Genomic DNA, 11,739 nt, shown 5'->3' with positions numbered 1-11,739 from the left:
TTGTCGATCCGATGTCTACAGCCTTACTTATTCACGTTCCCTGTGAAGGTAGGTTTTTGCCCATTTTCCAGTTCATGTGGTAACATTCCCAGACTTTGCCGGCTTTCTCTTCATGTGGTAACTTGCTTGCTCATGTGGTAACTTGGAAGTGTATTTCTGACAGACCCAATCTGGGACTTAGCCGATTTTTCTCTGCATATTATATGGATCCATCACTAGGCCATCTTGCTTGCTCATGTGGTAACTTGGAAGTGTATTTCTGACAGACCCAATCTGGGACTTAGCCGATTTTTCTCTTCATATCATATGGATCCATCACTAGGCCATCTTGCTTGCTTGTGTGGTAACTTGATAGTGTATGTCTGACAGACCCAATCTGGGACTTAGCCGATTTTTCTCTTCATATCATATGGATCCATCACTAGGCCATCTTGCTTGCTTGTGTGGTAACTTGGAAGTGTATTTCTGACAGACCCAATCTGGGACTTAGCCGATTTTTCTCTTCATATTATATGGATCCTGGACTTAGCCGATTTTTCTCTTCATATCATATGGATCCATCACTAGGCCATCTTGCTTGCTTGTGTGGTAACTTGGAAGTGTATTTCTGACAGACCCAATCTGGGACTTAGCCGATTTTTCTCTTCATATTATATGGATCCTGGACTTAGCCGATTTTTCTCTTCATATCATATGGATCCATCACTAGGCCATCTTGCTTGCTTGTGTGGTAACTTGGAAGTGTATTTCTGACAGACCCAATCTGGGACTTAGCCGATTTTTCTCTTCATATTATATGGATCCTGGACTTAGCCGATTTTTCTCTTCATATCATATGGATCCATCATTAGGCCATCTTGCTTGCTTGTGTGGTAACTTGATAGTGTATTTCCGACAGACCCAATCTCGGACTTAGCCGATTTTTCTCTTCATATTATATGGTTCCATCACTAGGCCATCTTGCTTGCTTGTGTGGTATCTTGAAAGTGTATGTCTGACAGACCCAATCTCGGACTTAGCCGATTTTTCTCTTCATATAATATGGATCCTGGACTTAGCCTGTTATTAGGTTATTATATATGGATCCTGGACTTAGCCGATTATTAGGTTATTATATATGGATCCTGGACTTAGCCGATTTTTCTCTTCATATAATATGGATCCGGGACTTAGCCGATTATTAGGTTATTATATATGGATCCTGGACTTAGCCGATATTTCTCTTCATATAATATGGATCCGGGACTTAGCCAATTTTTCCCAGATTGATTGGATGATTAAGTCCGAGATGGCTTAAAGTAGGGATGCTGTATTAAGATGAGAGATGTAGAAGATCAAGATTCATCTCCATGCAGCATCCCATACATCTCGCAGCATCCTAACATATGTTTTTCTTAGAATTTATGAAAAATCGACTAAGTCCGAGATGCCTTTAAGTAGGGATGCTGTATTGAGATGGGAGATGTAGAAGATCAAGATTCATCTCCATGCAGCATCCCATTCATCTCCCAGCATCCTAACATATGTTTTTCTTAGAATTTATGAAAAATCGACTAAGTCCGAGATGCCTTTAGGTAGGGATGCTGTATTGAGATGGGAGATGTAGGAGATCAAGATACATCTCCATGCAACATCCCATTCATCTCGCAGCATCCTAACATATGAATTTCTATGAATTTATGAAAAATCGACTAAGTCCGAGATGCCTTTAAGTAGGGATGCTGTATTGAGATGGGAGATGTAGGAGATCAAGATTCATCTCCATGCAGCATCCCATTTATCTCCCAGCATCCTAACATATGAATTTCTTAGAATTTATGAAAAATCGACTAAGTCCGAGACGCCTTTAAGTAGGGATGCTGTATTAAGATGGGAGATGAAGAAGATCAAGATTCATCTCCATCCAGCATCCCATTCATCTCGCAGAATCCTAACATATGAATTTCTAAGAATTTATGAAAAATCGACTAAGTCCGAGATGGCTTTAAGTAGGGATGCTGTATTAAGATGGGAGATGTAGGAGATCAAGATTCATCTCCATGCAGCATCTCATTCATCTCCCAGCATCCTAACATATGAATTTCTTAGAATTTATGAAAAATCGACTAAGTCCGAGATGCATTTAAGTAGGGATGCTGTATTAAGATGGGAGATGGAGTAGATCAAGATTCATCTCCATGCAGCATCCCATTCATCTCGCAGCATCCTAACATATGAATTTCTATGAATTTATGAAAAATCGACTAAGTCCGAGATGGCTTTAAGTAGGGATGCTGTATTGAGATGAGAGATGTAGGAGATCAAGATTCATCTCCATGCAGCATCTCATTCATCTCCCAGCATCCTAACATATGAATTTCTTAGAATTTATGAAAAATCGACTAAGTCCGAGATGCCTTTAAGTAGGGATGCTGTATTAAGATGGGAGATGAAGAAGATCAAGATTCATCTCCATGCAGCATCCCATTCATCTTGCAGCATCCTAACATATGAATTTCTATGAATTTATGAAAAATCGACTAAGTCCGAGATGGCTTTAAGTAGGGATGCTGTATTGAAATGAGAGATGTAGGAGATCAAGATTCATCTCCATGCAGCATCCCATTCATCTCCCAGCATCCTAACATATGAATTTCTTAGAATTTATGAAAAATCGACTAAGTCCGAGATGCCTTTAAGTAGGGATGCTGTATTAAGATGGGAGATGAAGAAGTCCAAGATTCATCTCCATGCAGCATCCCATTCATCTCGCAGTATCCTAACATATGTTTTTCTTAGAATTTATGAAAAATCGACTAAGTCCGAGATGCCTTTAAGTAGGGATGCTGTATTAAGATGGGAGATGAAGAAGATCAAGATTCATCTCCATGCAGCATCCCATTCATCTCGCAGCATCCTAACATATGTTTTTCTTAGAATTTATGAAAAATCGACTAAGTCCGAGATGGCTTTAAGTAAGGATGCTGTATTGAGATGAGCGATGTAGGAGATCAAGATTCATCTCCATGCAGCATCCCATTCATCTCCCAGCATCCTGACATATGAATTTCTTAGAATTTATGAAAAATCGACTAAGTCCGAGATGGCTTTAAGTAGGGATGCTGTATTAAGATGGGAGATGTAGGAGATCAAGATTCATCTCCATGCAGCATCCCATTCATCTCCCAGCATCCTAACATATGAATTTCTTAGAATTTATGAAAAATCGACTAAGTCCGAGATGGCTTTAAGTTGGGATGCTGTATTAAGATGGGAGATGAAGAAGATCAAGATTCATCTCCATGCAGCATCCCATTCATCTCCCAGCATCCTAACATATGAATTTCTTAGAATTTATGAAAAATCGACTAAGTCCGAGATGCCTTTAAGTAGGGATGCTGTATTAAGACGGGAGATGAAGAAGATCAAGATTCATCTCCATGCAGCATCCCATTCATCTCGCAGCATCATAACATATGTTTTTCTTAGAATTTATGAAAAATCGACTAAGTCCGAGATGCCTTTAAGTAGGGATGCTGTTTTGAGATGGGAGATGAAGAAGATCAAGATTTATCTACATGCAGCATCCCATTCATCTCTCAGCATCCTAACATATGTTTTTCGTAGAATTTATGAAAAATCGACTAAGTCCGAGATGCCTTTAAGTAGGGATGCTGTATTGAGATGGGAGATGCAGAAGATCATGATTCATCTCCATGCAGCATCCCATTCATCTCGCAGCATCCAAACATATGTTTTTCTAAGAATTTATGAAAAATCGACTAAGTCCGAGATGCCTTTAAGTAGGGATGCTGTATTGAGATGGGAGATGAAGAAGATCAAGATTCATCTCCATGCAGCATCTCATTCATCTCGCAGCATCCTAACATATGTTTTACTTAGAAGTTATGAAAAATCGACTGACTCCGAGATGCCTGTAAGTAGGGATGCTGTATTAAGATGGGAGATGAAGAAGATCAAGATTCATCTCCATGCAGCATCCCATTCATCTCGCAGCATCCTAACATATGAATTTCTAAGAATTTATGAAAAATCGACTAAGTCCGAGATGCCTTTAAGTAGGGATGCTGTATTGAGATGGGAGATGTAAAAGATCAATATTCATCTCCATGAGGCATCCCATTCATCAACCAGCATCCTAACATATGTTTTTCTCAGAATTTATGAAAAATCGACTAAGTCAGAGATGCCTTTAAGTAGGGATGCTGTATTAAGATGGGAGATGAAAAAGATCAAGATTCATCTCCATGCAGCATCCCATTCATCTCGCAGCATCCTAACATATGTTTTTCTTAGTATTTATGAAAAATCGACTAAGTCCGAGATGCCTTCAAGTAGGGATGCTGTATTAAGATGGAAGATGTAGAAGATCAAGATTCATCTCCATGCAGCATCCCATTCATCTCCCAGCATCCTAACATATGTTTTTCTATGAATTTATGAAAAATCGACTAAGTCCGAGATGCCTTTAAGTAGGGATGCTGTATTAAGATGGGAGATGAAGAAGATCAAGATTCATCTCCATGCAGCATCCCATTCATCTCGCAGCACCCTAACATATGTTTTTCTTAGAATTTATGAAAAATCGACTAAGTCCGAGATGCCCTTAAGTAGGGATGCTGTATTGAGATGGGAGATGAAGAAGATCAAGATTCATCTCCATGCAGCATCCCATTCATCTCGCAGAATCCTAACATATGAATTTCTTAGAATTTATGAAAAATCGACTAAGTCCGCGATGCATTTAAGTAGGGATGCTGTATTAAGATGGGAGATGAAGAAGATCAAGATTCATCTCCATGCAGCATCCCATTCATCTCCCAGCATCCTAACATATGAATTTCTATGAATTTATGAAAAATCGACTAAGTCCGAGATGCCTTTAAGTAGGGATGCTGTATTGAGATGGGAGATGTAGGAGATCAAGATTCATCTCCATGCAGCATCCCATTTATCTCCCAGCATCCTAACATATGAATTTCTTAGAATTTATGAAAAATCGACTAAGTCCGAGATGCCTTTTAGTAGGGATGCTGTATTGAGATGGGAGATGGAGAAGATCAAGATTCATCTCCATGCAGCATCCCATTCATCTCCCAGCATCCTAACATATGAATTTCTATGATTTTATGAAAAATCGACTAAGTCAGAGATGCCTTTAAGTAGGGATGCTGTATTAAGATGGGAGATGAAAAAGATCAAGATTCATCTCCATGCAGCATCCCATTCATCTCCCAGCATCCTAACATATGAATTTCTTAGAATTTATGAAAAATCGACTTAGTTCGAGATGCCTTTAAGTAGGGATGCTGTATTGAGATGAGAGATGTAGGAGATCAAGATTCATCTCTATGCAGCATCTTATTCATCTCGCAGCATCCTAACATATGTTTTTCTTAGATTTTATGAAAAATTGACTAAGTCCGAGATGCCTTTAAGTGGGGATGCTGTATTGAGATGGGAGATTAAGAAGATCAAGATTCATCTCCATGCAGCATCCCATTCATCTCGCAACATCCTAACATATGTTTTTCTTAGAATTTATGAAAAATCGACTAAGTCCGAGATGCCCTTAAGTAGGGATGCTGTATTGAGATGGGAGATGAAGAAGATCAAGATTCATCTTCATTCAGCATCCCATTCATCTCGCAGAATCCTAACATATGAATTTCTTAGAATTTATGAAAAATCGACTAAGTCCGCGATGCATTTAAGTAGGGATGCTGTATTAAGATGGGAGATGAAGAAGATCAAGATTCATCTCCATGCAGCATCCCATTCATCTCCCAGCATCCTAACATATGAATTTCTATGAATTTATGAAAAATCGAATAAGTCCGAGATGCCTTTAAGTAGGGATGCTGTATTGAGATGGGAGATGTAGGAGATCAAGATTCATCTCCATGCAGCATCCCATTCATCTCCCAGCATCCTAACATATGAATTTCTTAGAATTTATGAAAAATCGACTAAGTCCGCGATGCCTTTAAGTAGGGATGCTGCATGGAGATGAGAGATGTAGGAGATCAAGATTCATCTCCATGCAGCATCCCATTCATCTCGCAGCATCCTAACATATGAATTTCTATGAATTTATGAAAAATCGACTAAGTCCGAGATGGCTTTAAGTAGGGATGCTGTATTGAGATGAGAGATGTAGGAGATCAAGATTCATCTCCATGCAGCATCCCATTCATCTCGCAGCATCCTAACATATGAATTTCTATGAATTTATGAAAAATCGACTAAGTCCGAGATGCCTTTAAGTAGGGATGCTGTATTGAGACGGGAGATGTAGGAGATCAAGATTCATCTCCATGCAGCATCCCATTCATCTCGCAGCATCCTTACATATGAATTTCTATGAATTTATGAAAAATCGACTAAGTCCGAGATGGCTTTAAGTAGGGATGCTGTATTGAGATGAGAGATGAAGGAGATCAAGATTCATCTCCATGCAGCATCCCATTCATCTCGCAGCATCCTAACATATGAATTTCTATGAATTTATGAAAAATCGACTAAGTCCGAGATGCCTTTAAGTAGGGATGCTGTATTGAGATGAGAGATGTAGGAGATCAAGATTCATCTCCATGCAGCATCCCATTCATCTCGCAGCATCCTTACATATGAATTTCTATGAATTTATGAAAAATCGACTAAGTCCGAGATGGCTTTAAGTAGGGATGCTGTATTGAGATGAGAGATGAAGGAGATCAAGATTCATCTCCATGCAGCATCCCATTCATCTCGCAGCATCCTAACATATGAATTTCTATGAATTTATGAAAAATCGACTAAGTCCGAGATGCCTTCAAGTAGGGATGCTGTATTAAGATGGGAGATGAAGAAGATCAAGATTCATCTCCATGCAGCATTCCATTCATCTCCCAGCATCCTAACATATGAATTTCTTAGAATTTATGAAAAATCGACTAAGTTCGAGATGGCTTTAAGTAGGGATGCTGTATTAAGATGGGAGATGTAGGAGATCAAGATTCATCTCCATGCAGCATCCCATTCATCTCCCAGCATCCTAACATATGAATTTCTTAGAATTTATGAAAAATCGACTAAGTCCGAGATGCCTTTAAGTAGGGATGGTGTATTAAGATGGGAGATGAAGAAGATCAAGATTCATCTCCATGCAGCATCCCATTCATCTCGCAGCATCCTAACATATGAATTTCTATGAATTTATGAAAAATCGACTAAGTCCGAGATGCCTTTAAGTAGGGATGCTGTATTGAGATGAGAGATGTAGGAGATCAAGATTCATCTCCAAGCAGCATCCCATTCATCTCGCAGCATCCTTACATATGAATTTCTATGAATTTATGAAAAATCGACTAAGTCCGAGATGGCTTTAAGTAGGGATGCTGTATTGAGATGAGAGATGTAGGAGATCAAGATTCATCTCCATGCAGCATCCCATTCATCTCGCAGCATCCTCACATATGAATTTCTATGAATTTATGAAAAATCGACTAAGTCCGAGATGCCTTTAAGTAGGGATGCTGTATTGAGATGGGAGATGATGAAGATCAAGATTTATCTCCATGCAGCATCCCATTCATCTCGGAGCATCCTTACATATGAATTTCTTAGAATTCATGAAAAATCGACTAAGTCCGAGATGCCTTTAAGTAGGGATGCTGTATCGAGATGGGAAATGAAGAAGATCAAGATTCGTCTCCATGCAGCATCCCATTCATCTCGCAGCATCCTAACATATGTTTTTCTTAGATTTTATGAAAAATCGACTAAGTCCGAGATGCCTTTAAGTAGGGATGCTGTATTAAGATGGGAGATGAAGAAGATCAAGATTCATCTCCATGCAGCATCCCATTCATCTCGCAGCATCCTAACATATGAATTTCTAAGAATTTATGAAAAATCGACTAAGTCCGAGATGCCTTTAAGTAGGGATGCGGTATTAAGATGGGAGATGAAGAAGATCAAGATTCGTCTCCATGCAGCATCCCATTTATCTCGCAGCATCCTAACATATGTTTTTCTTAGAATTTATGAAAAATCGACTAAGTCCGAGATGCCTTTAAGTAGGGATGCTGTATTAAGATGGGAGATGAAGAATATCAAGATTCATCTCCATGCAGTATCCCATTCATCTCGCAGCATCCTAACATATTGTTTTCTTAGAATTTATGAAAAATTGACTAAGTCCGAGATGCCTTTAAGTAGGGATGCTGTTTTAAGATGGGAGATGAAGAAGATCAACATTCATCTCCATGCAGCATCCCATTTATCTCGCAGCATCCTAACATGAGTTTTTCTTAGAATTTATGAAAAATCGACTAAGTCCGAGATGCCTTTAAGTAGGGATGCTGTATTAAGATGGGAGATGAAGAAGATCAAGATTCATCTCCATGCAGCATCCCATTCATCTCGCAGCATCCTAACATATGTTTTTCTTAGATTTTATGAAAAATCGACTAAGTCCGAGATGCCTTTAAGTAGGGATGCTGTATTAAGATGGGAGATGGAGAAGATCAAGATTCATCTCCATGCAGCATTCCATTCATCTCGCAGCATCCTAACATATTGTTTTCTTAGAATTTATGAAAAATCGACTAAGTCCGAGATGCCTTTAAGTAGGGATGCTGTATTAAGATGGGAGATGGAGAAGATCAAGATTCATCTCCATGCAGCATCCCATTCATCTCGCAGCATCCTAACATATGTTTTTCTTAGAATTTATGAAAATTCGACTAAGTCCGAGATGCCTTTAAGTAGGGATGCTGTATTAAGATGGGAGATGAAGAAGATCAAGATTCATCTCCATGCAGCATCCCATTCATCTCGCAGCATCCTAACACATGTTTTTCTTAGAATTTATGAAAAATCGACTAAGTCCGAGATGCCTTTAAGTAGGGATGCTGTATTAAGATGGGAGATGAAGAAGATCAAGATTCATCTCCATGCAGCATCCCATTCATCTCGCAGCATCCAAACATATGTTTTTCTTAGAATTTATGAAAAATCGACTAAGTCCGAGATGCCTTTAAGTAGGGATGCTGTATTGAGATGGGAGATGAAGAAGATCAAGATTCATCTCCATGCAGCATCCCATTCATCTCGCTGCATCCTAACATAAGTTTTTCTTAGAATTTATGAAAAATCGACTAAGTCCGAGATGCCTTTAAGTAGGGATGCTGTATTTGAATGGGAGATGAAGAAGATCAAGATTCATCTCCATGCAGCATCCCATTCATCTCGCAGCATCCTAACATATGTTTTTTTTAGAATTTATGAAAAATCGACTAAGTCGGAGATGCCTTTAAGTAGGGATGCTTTATTAACATGGGAGATGTAGGAGGTCAAGATACATCTCCATGCAGCATCCCATTCATCTCGCAGCATCCGAACATATGTTTTTCTTAGAATTTATGAAAAATCGACTAAGTCCGAGATGCCCTTAAGTAGGGATGCTGTATTAAGATGGGAGATGAAGAAGATCAAGATTCATCTCCATGCAGCATCCCATTCATCTCGCAGCATCCAAACATATGTTTTTCTTAGAATTTATGAAAAATCGACTAAGTCCGAGATGCCTTTAAGTAGGGATGCTGTATTGAGATGGGAGATGAAGAAGATCAAGATTCATCTCCATGCAGCATCCCATTCATCTCGCTGCATCCTAACATAAGTTTTTCTTAGAATTTATGAAAAATCGACTAAGTCCGAGATGCCCTTAAGTAGGGATGCTGTATTAAGATGGGAGATGAAGAAGATCAAGATTCATCTCCATGCAGCATCCCATTCATCTCGCAGCATCCTAACATATGTTTTTCTTAGAATTTATGAAAAATCGACTAAGTCCGAGATGCCTTTAAGTAGGGATGCTGTATTAAGATGGGAGATGAAGAAGATCAAGATTCATCTCCATGCAGCATCCCATTCATCTCGCAGCATCCTAACATATGTTTTTCTTAGAATTTATGAAAAATCGACTAAGTCGGAGATGCCTTTAAGTAGGGATGCTGTATTAACATGGGAGATGTAGGAGATCAAGGTTCATCTCCATGCAGCATCCTATTCATCTCGCAGCATCCTAACATATGAATTTCTTAGGATTTATGAAAAATCGACTAAGTCCGAGATGCCTTTAAGTAGGGATGCTGTATTGAGATGGGAGATGTAGGAGATCAAGATTCATCTCCATGCAGCATCCCATTCATCTCCCAGCATCCTAACATATGCTTTTCTAAGAATTTATGAAAAATCGACTAAGTCTGAGATGCCTGTAAGAAGGGATGCTGTATTAAGATGGGAGATGAAGAAGATCAAGATTCATCTCCATGCAGCATCCCATTCATCTCGCAGCATCCTAACATATGTTTTTCTTAGAATTTATGAAAAATCGACTAAGTCCGAGATGCCTTTAGGTAGGGATGCTGTGTTAAGATGGGAGATGAAGAAGATCAAGATTCATCTCCATGCAGCATCCCATTCATTTCCCAGCATCCTAACATATGTTTTTCTTAGAATTTACGAAAAATCGACTAAGTCCCAGATGCCTTTAAGTAGGGATGCTGTATTAAGATGGGAGATGGAGTAGATCAAGATTCATCTCCATGCAGCATCCCATTCATCTCGCAGCATCCTAACATATGAATTTCTATGAATTTATGAAAAATCGACTAAGTCCGAGATGGCTTTAAGTAGGGATGCTGTATTGAGATGAGAGATGTAGGAGATCAAGATTCATCTCCATGCAGCATCTCATTCATCTCCCAGCATCCTAACATATGAATTTCTTAGAATTTATGAAAAATCGACTAAGTCCGAGATGCCTTTAAGTAGGGATGCTGTATTAAGATGGGAGATGAAGAAGATCAAGATTCATCTCCATGCAGCATCCCATTCATCTTGCAGCATCCTAACATATGAATTTCTATGAATTTATGAAAAATCGACTAAGTCCGAGATGGCTTTAAGTAGGGATGCTGTATTGAAATGAGAGATGTAGGAGATCAAGATTCATCTCCATGCAGCATCCCATTCATCTCCCAGCATCCTAACATATGAATTTCTTAGAATTTATGAAAAATCGACTAAGTCCGAGATGCCTTTAAGTAGGGATGCTGTATTAAGATGGGAGATGAAGAAGATCAAGATTCATCTCCATGCAGCATCCCATTCATCTCGCAGTATCCTAACATATGTTTTTCTTAGAATTTATGAAAAATCGACTAAGTCCGAGATGCCTTTAAGTAGGGATGCTGTATTAAGATGGGAGATGAAGAAGATCAAGATTCATCTCCATGCAGCATCCCATTCATCTCGCAGCATCCTAACATATGTTTTTCTTAGAATTTATGAAAAATCGACTAAGTCCGAGATGGCTTTAAGTAAGGATGCTGTATTGAGATGAGCGATGTAGGAGATCAAGATTCATCTCCATGCAGCATCCCATTCATCTCCCAGCATCCTGACATATGAATTTCTTAGAATTTATGAAAAATCGACTAAGTCCGAGATGGCTTTAAGTAGGGATGCTGTATTAAGATGGGAGATGTAGGAGATCAAGATTCATCTCCATGCAGCATCCCATTCATCTCCCAGCATCCTAACATATGAATTTCTTAGAATTTATGAAAAATCGACTAAGTCCGAGATGGCTTTAAGTAGGGATGCTGTATTAAGATGGGAGATGAAGAAGATCAAGATTCATCTCCATGCAGCATCCCATTCATCTCCCAGCATCCTAACATATGA

The sequence above is a fragment of the Anopheles coustani genome (assembly GCF_943734705.1).
Source record: "Anopheles coustani chromosome X unlocalized genomic scaffold, idAnoCousDA_361_x.2 X_unloc_50, whole genome shotgun sequence".
In the NCBI taxonomy this organism is placed as follows: domain Eukaryota; kingdom Metazoa; phylum Arthropoda; class Insecta; order Diptera; family Culicidae; genus Anopheles; species Anopheles coustani.
The sequence above is the reverse complement of the archived record's forward strand: the minus strand, read 5'-3'. Positions refer to the sequence as shown.